At 42.7% G+C, this 11,763-nt stretch overlaps 1 long non-coding RNA gene across 1 annotated transcript in view; it reads left to right on the forward strand.

Annotated features, from left to right (window-relative positions):
- Positions 1–2,641: 2,641 nt before the first annotated feature.
- Positions 2,642–11,763, forward strand: part of LOC120369656 — a 10,157-nt gene continuing 1,035 nt past the window's right edge. The window contains exons 1-3 of the long non-coding RNA XR_005583305.1: positions 2,642–2,776; positions 3,555–3,778; positions 11,360–11,763. The exon at positions 11,360–11,763 is cut by the window's right edge and continues 1,035 nt beyond it. This is a non-coding gene — a long non-coding RNA (uncharacterized LOC120369656). The remainder of the gene's footprint in view (positions 2,777–3,554; positions 3,779–11,359) is intronic.

Below are 11,763 nucleotides of genomic sequence, written 5' to 3' on the forward strand. Positions count from 1 at the left end.
TTTAGGCCTGCAGTGTCTCTGGGCCTGCCCCACACAACAGTCAGGAGGATTTCACCCTCTCCTATTATTCATTCATATCCTGTGAGAAGCTTTGGAAGTGCTGCAGCCTCCTCCTCCAGCTCTCTGCCAGGATCCCTTCCAGCCTGAGGAATCCAGTAGGCCTCTCAGTCTATATTTTTGGTCAAGATGGAGTTTTTCTCACACTGTGCAGCGAATGAATGGGTGACACACAAGAGTTGGTAAAATGCTAACAGCAGGTATTCAATATAACCTTAAATCAGCGGTGAGCAGCAGCATAGTGTCCCTGCTCCCCACCCCAGCAGGGGCAGCTCTAGACATTTCACCGCCCCAAGGAGGGCGGCACGCCGCGGGAGGCGCTCTGCCGGTCGCCGGTCCCGTGGCTCCGGTGGACCTCCCGCAAGACCTCCCAGGTCCGCCTGCGGGAGGTCCACCGGAGCCGCCTGCCGCCCTCCTGGCGACCGGCAGAGCACCCCCCGCGGCGTGCCACCCCAAGCACATGCTTGGTGTGCTGGGGTCTGGAGCTGCCCCTGCACTCCAGGCTTAGTTCCCTGCTCCCCCACCATGGCTGCTTCTTTTACACATCTGGCAGTGGCTCCCCATCCCTGGCATGACATGGCTCTGCCCAGTCATTGCTTCATCACCCAGTCCTGCTCCAGCCACTTCTCCAGGTGCACCCTTTCCCTGAGCTGCCCCATCTCACATCCTCCCAGGGTACTGAGGAAATATTGTGGGGGAGAAAACATAGAGCTGCCCTCACCATATTTCCATTGCAGGGGCACTTGCTCCCACTGCACTGGCACTCAACAGATCTAAGTTCAATTCCTGGCTCTGCTGTTGGCCTGCTGGGTGACCATTCCCTCCTCATGCCTCAGTTTCCTCATCTATAAAATGGGGAGAATGATACTGTCTTCCTTTTGTAAAGTGCTTTGAGATCTACAGATCAACAGTACTATATAAGAGCTGGGTATTATTTTATTTATTGCTCACAGTGCATAAAGTTAAGTGTATGGGTTAGACTTTGCAGGACTGGCACCTTAATTTGTACATTTTTAGCATTATAGATAGCTATAGTCATGGCTAGCTATGGATTTTGGTTTTTCTCTTTTTAGATGTTGCTCTTTAATATGAAGGAAAATTAAAACATAATGAAAAAGCATTCTCTAAATAAGTGCAAAATTGCATCTAACCTCTCAGTAATGTGATTTGTAGGAAATGTAAATCAATTGTTCAAAAGAAAGTGATTTTCAGTCAGATAGATTTTCTTAAACGTGCAAATCCCTCAGCTCTGTTTAGGAGCACAATTTTTCTCTAGCTCTGAGAATTCACATGCAACCTTTAATAAATGGCCAATCCTCCAGGCGTGGCACTTGGGGCTGCTGTTCTGCTTGGACACAAGATAATGATGCACATTGTTATTCATAAGTGCTACCTTGAAAACTTAACCACGGGCATATTTGCAAATTGCTGGCCTGATACCGCACTCCTGGCACACCCCGAATTTCCAGTGTCTTCCGATGACCCCTCTGATCCAGTAGTTTGAAAATCTCTGTTCCTCCCTCTCCATTCCTTCTGTCATGGAGGACTTGCAGAATGGCCTGTGACTTTTAAAGGGAGGCAAAATAAAGGTGGAAAACTTCAACACCATGTTCCTATTTTATATGTTTTCTGGTAGGTGCTTTTGCTCATCTCCCTCATCACAATCTGTCCCGTAATTTGGTTAAAATAATGGGACTTATGCTAGTCTGACATTGGTGTAATGCCTTTGACTTCAGTGGAGCTCTTCGTACCAGGGTGTAAACAGGAGGAAAATCAGGTCCAATATATTGATGGATGTAGAAGGTAGTAACTGCACATCACTTTAAATACATGCTCTTGCTTATGGAAAATAGCTTGTCTGATTGGAATGTAAATTTAAGAAATAGTTGGTACAGAAAATTAGCGAAGCAGAATTACAATTTTTACTTTATTCATTTCTGGAATCATCACATCTTTAGGCATCCATAGGTATAGTTATAAACTGCCTCTACAAAGGCATTAATGGTACCCACGCCTATATATATGCCATTAATGCTTTTGAGTGTTTGTATATATATTTCTTCGTGTTTATGTTAGCCATTCTGTTGTGCTTTAATCTTTAGCAGTATTACATTTTGCTTATAGTAACATTTTGTAAGAAAAAATCACTTATGATTATGAAATCTAACTAACTCAAGGTCTTTTCAGTAACTTCCAAAAAGTATTATTAGATGAATAGAAAGTATGAATAATATTTAATAATTTTAGCCATTAGCATTCAAAACAAGTGTAACCCTATACTTACATGAAAGGTCAGTTGTGATTCTAACTCTTGTGTAAACCAATTCATATATGAACTGCACATTTATCATTCATATACGTATGCTTTATACCATACTGTGTGCATTTTTGATCATTAGAATCAGGACAGCCTAATTGCATCTGGACATTCTGAAGGAACATATGAATAGCTGGACAGGAACTTCTGTAGGCTGACTCTCTCTACTGTGACACCACCTTAAAACTGGTGGGTGTAACTGCAGTGATTTCAACTGCATTGGCATAAATCTGCATTTATTTTTCATTTATGCAGGGGTATAAATCTGGTGTGACAAAGTGGAGAATGGGGCCCGTGTAGTTTAAAGATGTTGACAGTTCCGCTCATGTCATTCGGCAGACATACAATAAGGCCTTTGGATTGCAACTCTGATCTCTGGCATAAACATATTGTCTCAGAAAGGTAACATGTAAGCAAACAAATGTAGAAGGGTTTTTTTTGAGGGCAGGTGAGGATTTCCATGATATGGAGCTATTTAGTGGAACATGAAATACAGCCTGAACCTTTAGATGGATTCCCTGTGGGGTTGGGGATGGGATGATGTGCACAACACACTAACCCCCTTCCTGCCCTTATGATGGATTCTCAGTCCCTTGGAAAGCTCTCCATAGATACAAGTACAGGGGGATGATGCTCCAGAGATGGTTGACCCTGCATCATTCTTGATGTAAAAAGGCAAGATCCACCAACACAGCAGCCCTCCATGACTGTCTGACTCCTACCTTGTGCTCCTCCCCTGCATCACAAAAAATAAATAGAAAGGACAATCCATCCCTCAGTAAGGACCTCAGAATATACCCATTCCTTGAATGGGAATCTCACTGGCATGTAAATTTTCACAATACAAACTAAACTCTATCCAGGATGCAAGGCAATATTTAGCCAGGGGGTCGTGATGACAGTATAAACCATGATGATGAAGTTTAAGCTGTTGGTATATGACACCAAGCTCTATATTATGGACCCAGTTACACTGGAATAACTCTGTTCAGGTTAATGGCGCTCCAATGAGCTCTGAAGCCAGCCTTAGAAGCCCAAGAGAGTAACATGGCCTTATGTCTATTTTTAATGTCTTTAATTTCTTTGTGATAAAAGTGCCCACAAAGTAATGGAGACAGAACATAAACTTTACATCACCTACTGTGTTTCTTAATCTTCTGTGCTTATGTTTCCCATGTAGGATAGCGTCTGTCGGGCTCTGTCCGTTGACATATCCTGCAGGGATGGCATGGGAGCCAGAGAAGGAAGCATCAGGTTGTAATAATTTAGGAACACATGTGAAATGCTTCTCAACCATACAAGAGCAGGATTCAGCCAATGAATGAAGAGTCCAGGAACACTCTTGGGCAACTGGGATACAAGAACTGTAAAAGGACTCCCTGCATCAGCTCTAGAATGAAAAAGGTAAATGTTACAAAACACTGGCTATGCTCATGGAATGGTAAATCCACCCAAAAATCCATGTAAGGCCCAAAGAATTCATAGTGTCAGTCTAGTGGTAGGGTTCCATTAAGGTCATGGGATAGAGAGATGAACGTAACAGGTTAACCTCATTCTTATTCTTGGTGTCTCCATTAGAAATAACTCCAATTTATTTCACCAGCAATGAATCTTAAAGTGGTTAAAGCAGTGGCATTTGAAAGACATCTTTTGATTGGGGACTATATGGAAGCAAAGCAGCACTAGCTATGGACACACATACACTGATTTTACAATGCATAAGAAAGATTCAGCTTTCAGTAGGGTATGGGGAGTTTCACTGTTAGCATGAGGGGAATTAAAATGGAAGCCCAAAGCATTCTTAGAAAATTAGAGTAAATTTGGTTGGGATGAGGATGTTCAAAAGGGTTATTTTATAACAACACATATTTGCTGAACAGCTTATGAAGATGAAATCCAAAGATATGCCACCTATAGGACTCCAACCACTGCAGAGCCATAGAGACAATGGGAGAAGAGCAGCACTCTCCCTGAAATGTAAAGCTATTACAGAAAAATACAAAATGACAAAGATATAATTCTGTTCTCAGTTACACCAGTGTCTATCTAGAATAGCTCCAGTTATGTCAGTGGAGTTACTTTTGGTTTACACAAGAGTAACTGAGAGAAGAATCTGACCTGTAGTGACTTACACTTGAGCATTTAATTGGTATAATAAGATTCCAGATTGTCACCCTGTGCGTTCCTCTGAATCCTTGAATGTCTGAATCAGTGTGAAGCAACAGAAAGAGCTACAAGCATAGTTAAGAGCTTTTTTTTATCATCCAGGTCAATCATCATTGGGATTCACAGTCTGTTACTGGCCAATGTTTGTTCTCAGCCATTTTCTGCTTGTTTATGCTTGCAAATTACATCTGTATGACAGCATGAGTTTTCACCTAGTATAGGTATAAGGAGGGAAAGTAGGCTGCTGGAGGAAAGGACTTATATGCATATTTGGTTCTAAAGTCCAATCATTTGGGAGTGAGGCATGTCAACAGATAAGAGCGATCATGAGATTGTAGTGCCTCTCCAACCCACTAGTAATGTGTTTGAGGTCTCCAGAAAGAGTGGCCTTGAGACTAAAAGGGAATATGCAATTAACATTTAATGAATTGTGATCACCTTCTGGAGGTAGCTAAGTGTGTGACAGATTATTACTGGAGAAAATCAGGCTTGCCCAGGGGAATGAATGTGACTACTCACATTTGTAAGTGCTAATCAGAATGAGTAAGGGTTGCAGAATCAGGCCCTGTGTGCATGTTTCCCCTCTCTGCTGCTGATTGGAGAAAAGGCGGAAAGATGTTGAAGGGAAGCCAGCCCTCAAATCTGTTTACTGTGCTCTTCTGGCAGAATGGTAGTTCTGGGTACTTGGAAAGCCATGTTGTTACTATGTAGTAAATTTGAATGTTTGGAACACTTACTTAGCTCTCATTACACTTCAGTGGGAGTTGTGCAGTCACACCGAGGGAAGAATGGCCCTTCCATAGTTCTGTTGGCTCACACTTTGCAGTTATACCTAGTTTTATCCATAACTGCAATAGCAAATGTAGTGCTCGTGAAAGGAATTGGACTGACACTACTAGAAACAGAAATCCCTTTTTATCCATTAGGCAATTATAGCACTACCTGCTCTACAGCCTACCCAAGCCAAAGCTCTTCAGACTCCAGCACGTGTAGAAAGCTGCCATCCACCTTCTTGTGCACACAAAAACGTGACAATGTTACTCCCATCCACAAACATCTCTGTTGATTCAGCTTTCGTTTAAGGGGCCAGTTCTAACTTGCTGGACCTGAACTCAGTTCACGAAGCTGACCCACCTTGTTAGTCTGGCCTTGTGTGCCCAAGTAAGAATTTAGTTGCAAAGAGAGCAGGTGGTATTGCTGCTGCCTGCCCTCCAACTTTTCGACTAGGGGGAGCTACTGAAAACTATGGCCAGGTCTTGCTAGTCGTGGTAGAGGCTGTATAAAATTATATACAGAATCCGTGCAAGCACCAGGGTAGCAAGCAGAGGGAAGATTGGGACCATTTTCAGAGCCTGGTATGGATCTAGGGATAAATCTGGCTCTCTTTGTAAACCCTCCGTGTACCTACCTACTCAAGCCCATCTCAGACACTCTCTGCTCCCCACCCACCCTCTATCACAGGCATCCTTTGTTCTTCCACTCTCTGACCACTGCCAATGTGAAATCCCCCTTCTCTACAATTCTGGCCCTTTGGAACAGCCTTCCCATTGCCCTTCATCTCTTTCTAAAGTCACTAGAAAACATCGCTTCTCTCCCTTAACCTCGGTGTGTCTCCCTGCCCGTGCTATGATTTTTTTCTCTTTGTCGTTGCATTAGCGACTCTGGAAAACATTTTGGAGTACAACTTTCACGGAATGTGTGATTGAAAATAAAACTGCATGGTATTATCATACCATAGCCTGGAGAAACCACCTGTAAGGGTGTCACGATGCCTCTGTGGATCACAACTGAGAATACCACATTCAGGCCAAACCGCTGAGAAATAGGTCAGAAACACCCCAAAATAGGGGTTATTCTCCCATAAGAGATACCAAACCAGCAACAAAAGTAAACTTCTGCCTCACCACACTGGCTAACGAGAAGTCAGAAAAGCAGTCTCCTTAGGCATTCCAGTCCTTGTATCACCACCAAAAACCCTATGATGAGTGGTTATTTAAAACCAATTTCATCAAACAAAAGGGTTCTTCTGATCCCAAAGAACCAGCCACACACCCAGGTAACCAGGGCCATCCCTAGGGGGTGCGGTTTCTAATCTGCCAGGGGGGATGCTCTGCCCAGGCCCTGCCCCCACTCCACCCCTTCCCCCAAGGCCTCACCCCCATACCACCTCTTCCCTGCCCAGTTCTGCCTCCTCCCTGTGTGCACTGCACCCTTGCTCCTCTCCCCACAGCACCGCCTGATGTAGCGAAATAGCTGATCTGCAGCAGGCAGTAGGCACTGACAGGGAGGGGGAGGTGCCGATTGGCAGGGTCTGCCAATGGGCAGGAGGCACCGATGGGGAGGGGAAGGTTCTGGTAGGGGCGTTGCTGGTGGCTGCTCCAGCCCTGGAGTGTGGGCCCCCCCAAAGTGCAGGGCCCGGGGTGGTTGCTCCAATTCACTGTACCCTAGGGACAGTTCTGCAGGTCATTATATAACTCAAATTTTACCCAATCACGCTGTTGCCAACATTTTAGTATCTAATATATAAAGTTTATATATAAGAGAAAGAAAGGGGAGAGTTAAAATTGGTTAAAGGAATCCAAGACATACAATAATTGCAAAGTTCTTGGATCAGACTTGTAGCAGTGATAGAATAAACTGCTGGCTTGTTAAGTCTCTGGTTGCTTCCAAATCATTGGAAGGTCCTCAGTCACTTGGTTAGAATGCTCCCATTAGTATAAATTCATAGTCCAGAGGTTTGAGCAGCAAAGTGGGGGGTGGGGGGGGGGAGAGATGATGTTTCCAGGGCCTTTTATAGCTTATACCAAATGAAGAGAAACCCATTGTTCTCACTGTGTGGAAAATTTCAGATAATAAGATGGTGCTTGGAATCACATGGGCAGGTCACATGTCCATGCATGATTTTGCTTAGTCACAGCAGAAGCTATTACCTATAATCCAGATGGAACTTTCACAGGAAAGTCCATTAACTGTAGATAGGCATCTCCCATGGTCCACTGGGAGTTAAGTGTTCCTTGATGAGCCGTTTAACTTGAATAGTCCCTTCAAGATGTGCAGGCTAAATATCTTGTGGGCATTACCACAGGAGCAAACATATTTGAATTACAGCCAATACTCATAACTTCGAATACAAAAATGATACATGCATACAAATAGCATAATCACATTCAGCATATCATACCCTTTCCATAGACACCTTACTTGACATACTTTGTACAAGATTTGTTGCAATTATATAATAGTGGTAGCAACAATTATGTACGTGCTTATATTTTAATCAGATAACATCACAAAGGGTGAGAGAGTACTTTAAGGCTCCATGTCCATTCAGTCCTTGGCCTCTCTGTTGAAACTGCTGACAAGGGTGCCAATTAGCATCAGTTGTGGTGGTATTCTTGTGATGTGGATCCCTGTCCACTAGGAACTGGAAAGACCACCACCTAATTTCACAAAGCCCCCTTGTATGGCTGTCAGATGGGAACCATTTTTGCCACTACTGATCTGGACCAGTTTTCAATAGTGATTTAAGAGGTGAAAGGCATAACATCACGTTACCAATTTTCTAAACCAAGCAGCTGCTTTGTAACAAGAGAGTATATTGTTATAGCTCAGGATCTCCAGTTCTAGAATTATCTATTATTTGTGAAATGCTCAGTAAAGGTACATTGCTTCATCACAGTTTGTGACATTACACTGTAAACTACAAGGCTGTAAAAGCATGTATTTATAACACTCGCTATATCAGGTTTGCGTCCATCCATCTATCTGTCCAAGAACACGTGAAGGCTGATCAGTCTTGTGACATTTATCTTCATGAATGAAGGGAAGAGGGATAACTCATAAAAAGAGTAAAGATAAAATGTCACAAAAGATCAGCCATCATTTGTGTGCATGTGTTGTGTAGTGTGTGCATGTGTGTGTAAATTCAGTGTGTGCATGTATGTGTGACTAGTGTGTGTATACACTCCTACACCGCCATAGAAAAACACATATGTGTGTGCACACACTCACTAGAAGTGTGTGTGTGTGTGTGTGTGTGTGTGTATACATAAATGTATAGAATGTATAGGTCTGTGTGTATACTTATGTATTATAAAGAATTGAAAATATTGTAGATGGCAGTGTGTGGAATGTGAATATATATGAAGCTTTAATACTATTTATGCTATCATGTCATCAGTCAAATAAGTTGTGTTTTGAACATGAAAAAAGAACACATGGAAATGTGTGTATAATATATACAAGCAATATATTCATTCACATACAGAAACACATACTTATACATGAATGTGTGTCTGTGTGTACACACACACACACACACACACACACACACACACACACACACACAGATATGGATGTTTATTATTTTTGAGAAGCCTCTCAGACATATATAATGAAACATGAAACAAATGTGTGTTGATATTAAGTTAAATTTCTGGCATAAAGATGATTATATGACTGTATTAATGGGGACATTATGGCTCCAGTTTCACTTAACATCTGAGTTGTTCACATTAAAACATGCCTTTGGCCTGACAAGGCATTATTAACTTGCATTTAATAAAAATAAAATATTACTTTAAAAAAATTGAAAGCTGACAAACTTGATTTAAATGGATACTGAACTTCAGGCAAATGTGTTGTTTGAACTCTGCCTGCTGCACTGTAGCTGACAGGAAGCGTTAAAATAATACTGAGTGGTCAATATGTGATTAAATATCACATGTCAAGCTTAGCAAGAATGTTCCTTCCAAAGAAAATTATATTGCTAAAAATAAGTGACAAATTCTAAGCAGCGTCTTCAAATCCATAAAGACACGTGAAAGAAGGGAAGCGTACTTGTAATAAAACAGGATCTCTGCAGGAGAGAGAGAGAGGATATAGTATCTCCTGTACAGTGGCATATATGGCATCTACAGGTAATCAGATAAAAATGATTACACATATTGTAAACAATAAATTTCCTTTGCATTTGCCATAAGAACATAAAGAGAGGAGACAAGCTACATTTTTACACCATGTTTTCATCTGAAAGCTTTTGCTGTCATGCTGTTCTGTCTAAAGGATATAGAACATTTCTTGCTGAGCAAAGCTTGAGCTGCACTTGCAACAGAAAACTTGCATTTAAATCCAGATTTAAACTGGCTACCTGCCTCCTAACACGGCATAGTAATAATAATAAGAATAAATAATCAATCCCTGACATTAAATACCTAGGGATGTGTGTTCATAATAAGTCTGTGGTTCTGTCTCTGATTCAGGAATAGACTTAAGCATGAGCTGAAAGTTAAGCCCATGCTTAAATCCCATCAATGTCACTGAAAGTTAAGATCAGGCTTAAATGTTTTCCTAAACAGGGTTACTTTCCTGAATCAGGATACCTGGCTCCAGTGAGGTCATGCCAGATTCACTAGGGTAAATGAGTTCAAATCTAGAACTCTGTTTAGAAGATTAAGGACCACCAGTGTGAGACAAATTACTTTATATGCTTAGTTCAGGAGGTTATCAAAGCCAGGAGAAATCTGAGGTACATTTATCACTGCCTGAGCTCAAAATAAGTTTTAAATATTGTCAGAAATGAAAAACTGCTACCAGATGGTGTCAAGATAACTCATCTTCCAGAGTTCAGAAAATGTAGTTTAGCTCAGTAGCAAGATCAGATATTCTGAATTAGTTTATACTTATCAGAAGCCCTCATTTTATGGGCTGATATGAAGGCTATGGTTGGAGTTTAGCACACTTTCAGAGGACTAGTCCTACTGAATAATCGATAAGTGAGTGTGAATTATTTGCACACTCTGGGCCTGTTCTCTTCTACTGTGTATCTGGCATGGTCATTTACACTTTCACAATGTGGATCTAAAAGACTATTCTGAATTGGCAACTTTCTACAGCCACTTTGCACTGTAGTCAGGGGCAGCTCTAGACATTTTGCTGCCCCAAGCACGGAGGGTCCACTGGTCAGGTCCACAGGAAGCTGCGGGACCAGTGGACCCTCCGCAGGCATGCCGCCGAAGGCACTCTGCCTGCCACCCTCGCGGTGCCGGCAGAGTGCCCCCCGCGGCTTGCCGCCCCAGGCACGCGCTTGGAGCGCTGGGGCCTGGAGCCGCCGCTGACTGTAGTATGAATAACTACACTAGGTACAAGGCAGTGGAGAATTAGGAATTTTTTTTAAGTGCAGTAATTTAAAATGCATTAATTTTTTGTTCTAAAACCCGTAATCCAATCATGTCTAAGATACCTGTGCTAATGAGGCAGTTCCACTCAGCTCTAGTTTGCTTGAACACTGATTTAGATTGGTGTAAGAGGGAGAGGAGTCAGCTCCATTTGGACTGTTCTTGGAATAAGATATGTGGGGCCAAACTCTGGTCCTGTTAGATTAGTGCAAAAAGACCTAATGGTGCCCTTCACAAGCCGCTGAGCACTCCCCCAGGGAAGGAGAAGCCACAGATGGCACAGAACTAAAACAGTGGTTCTACACCTCTCCTTCCAACCCTGTTCCCCATTCTGGGGAGAGTTGGGAACACGCCCAGTCTGGTGGCTGCAATGGCCCTTTCGGTGGTTGCATTTGGGCAAGATTAGAACAAGCCTGGTACTGCTGTAACTTACAGTGGGGATGAAAGGAGTGTAAAGGTGACACAAGGCCAACTTCATCCTTTTCACCAGCTCAGGTCCTGCGCCAAGCAGAGCTTGGCCAAACGCAAGGCTTGGGCCCTTAGGCTTCAATGGACCTACTTGCAGTGTGTAAAGTTAAGCAGGAGTGAGGCCTTAGTGACTGCCAAGCTAGTAGTGCCTAAAGAAAGGTTTTTCTCTTGTCAGCCAGCCTACTCCATGTGTCTGATTCCAAACTCCAGCATTCTGGACATGTCATCCCCAGTGGAATGAAGGGGGAGGAAAAGAGAACTTCACACACACAACGGTCTTCATAATGGAAAGCGAAGTGGAAAGGAAACAGGCAGCGGCTTCTGACATTGTAACAGACGTTTGAGGCAATATTTTCTCTGTTTAATGTTTGCCTGCACTGGGCTGTGGGTGCTGGAAAACGTTGCTCTTTCATAGCTACAGCTGATCAGGTGCCATGATAAAGAACTTTGCAGGGTATGTGTATAGGCCTAACTAAAGCTTAACCTACATTCTGAGCTGCTCCATTGCTTCAGTCCCCAAACCAAACAACAATAAGCCCCATTATTCCTTAGAAACATTGGTTTAATTGCAGGGTGAGG

This window comes from Mauremys reevesii, linkage group 8 (genome assembly GCF_016161935.1).
Source record: "Mauremys reevesii isolate NIE-2019 linkage group 8, ASM1616193v1, whole genome shotgun sequence".
Classification (NCBI taxonomy): Eukaryota; Metazoa; Chordata; order Testudines; family Geoemydidae; genus Mauremys; species Mauremys reevesii.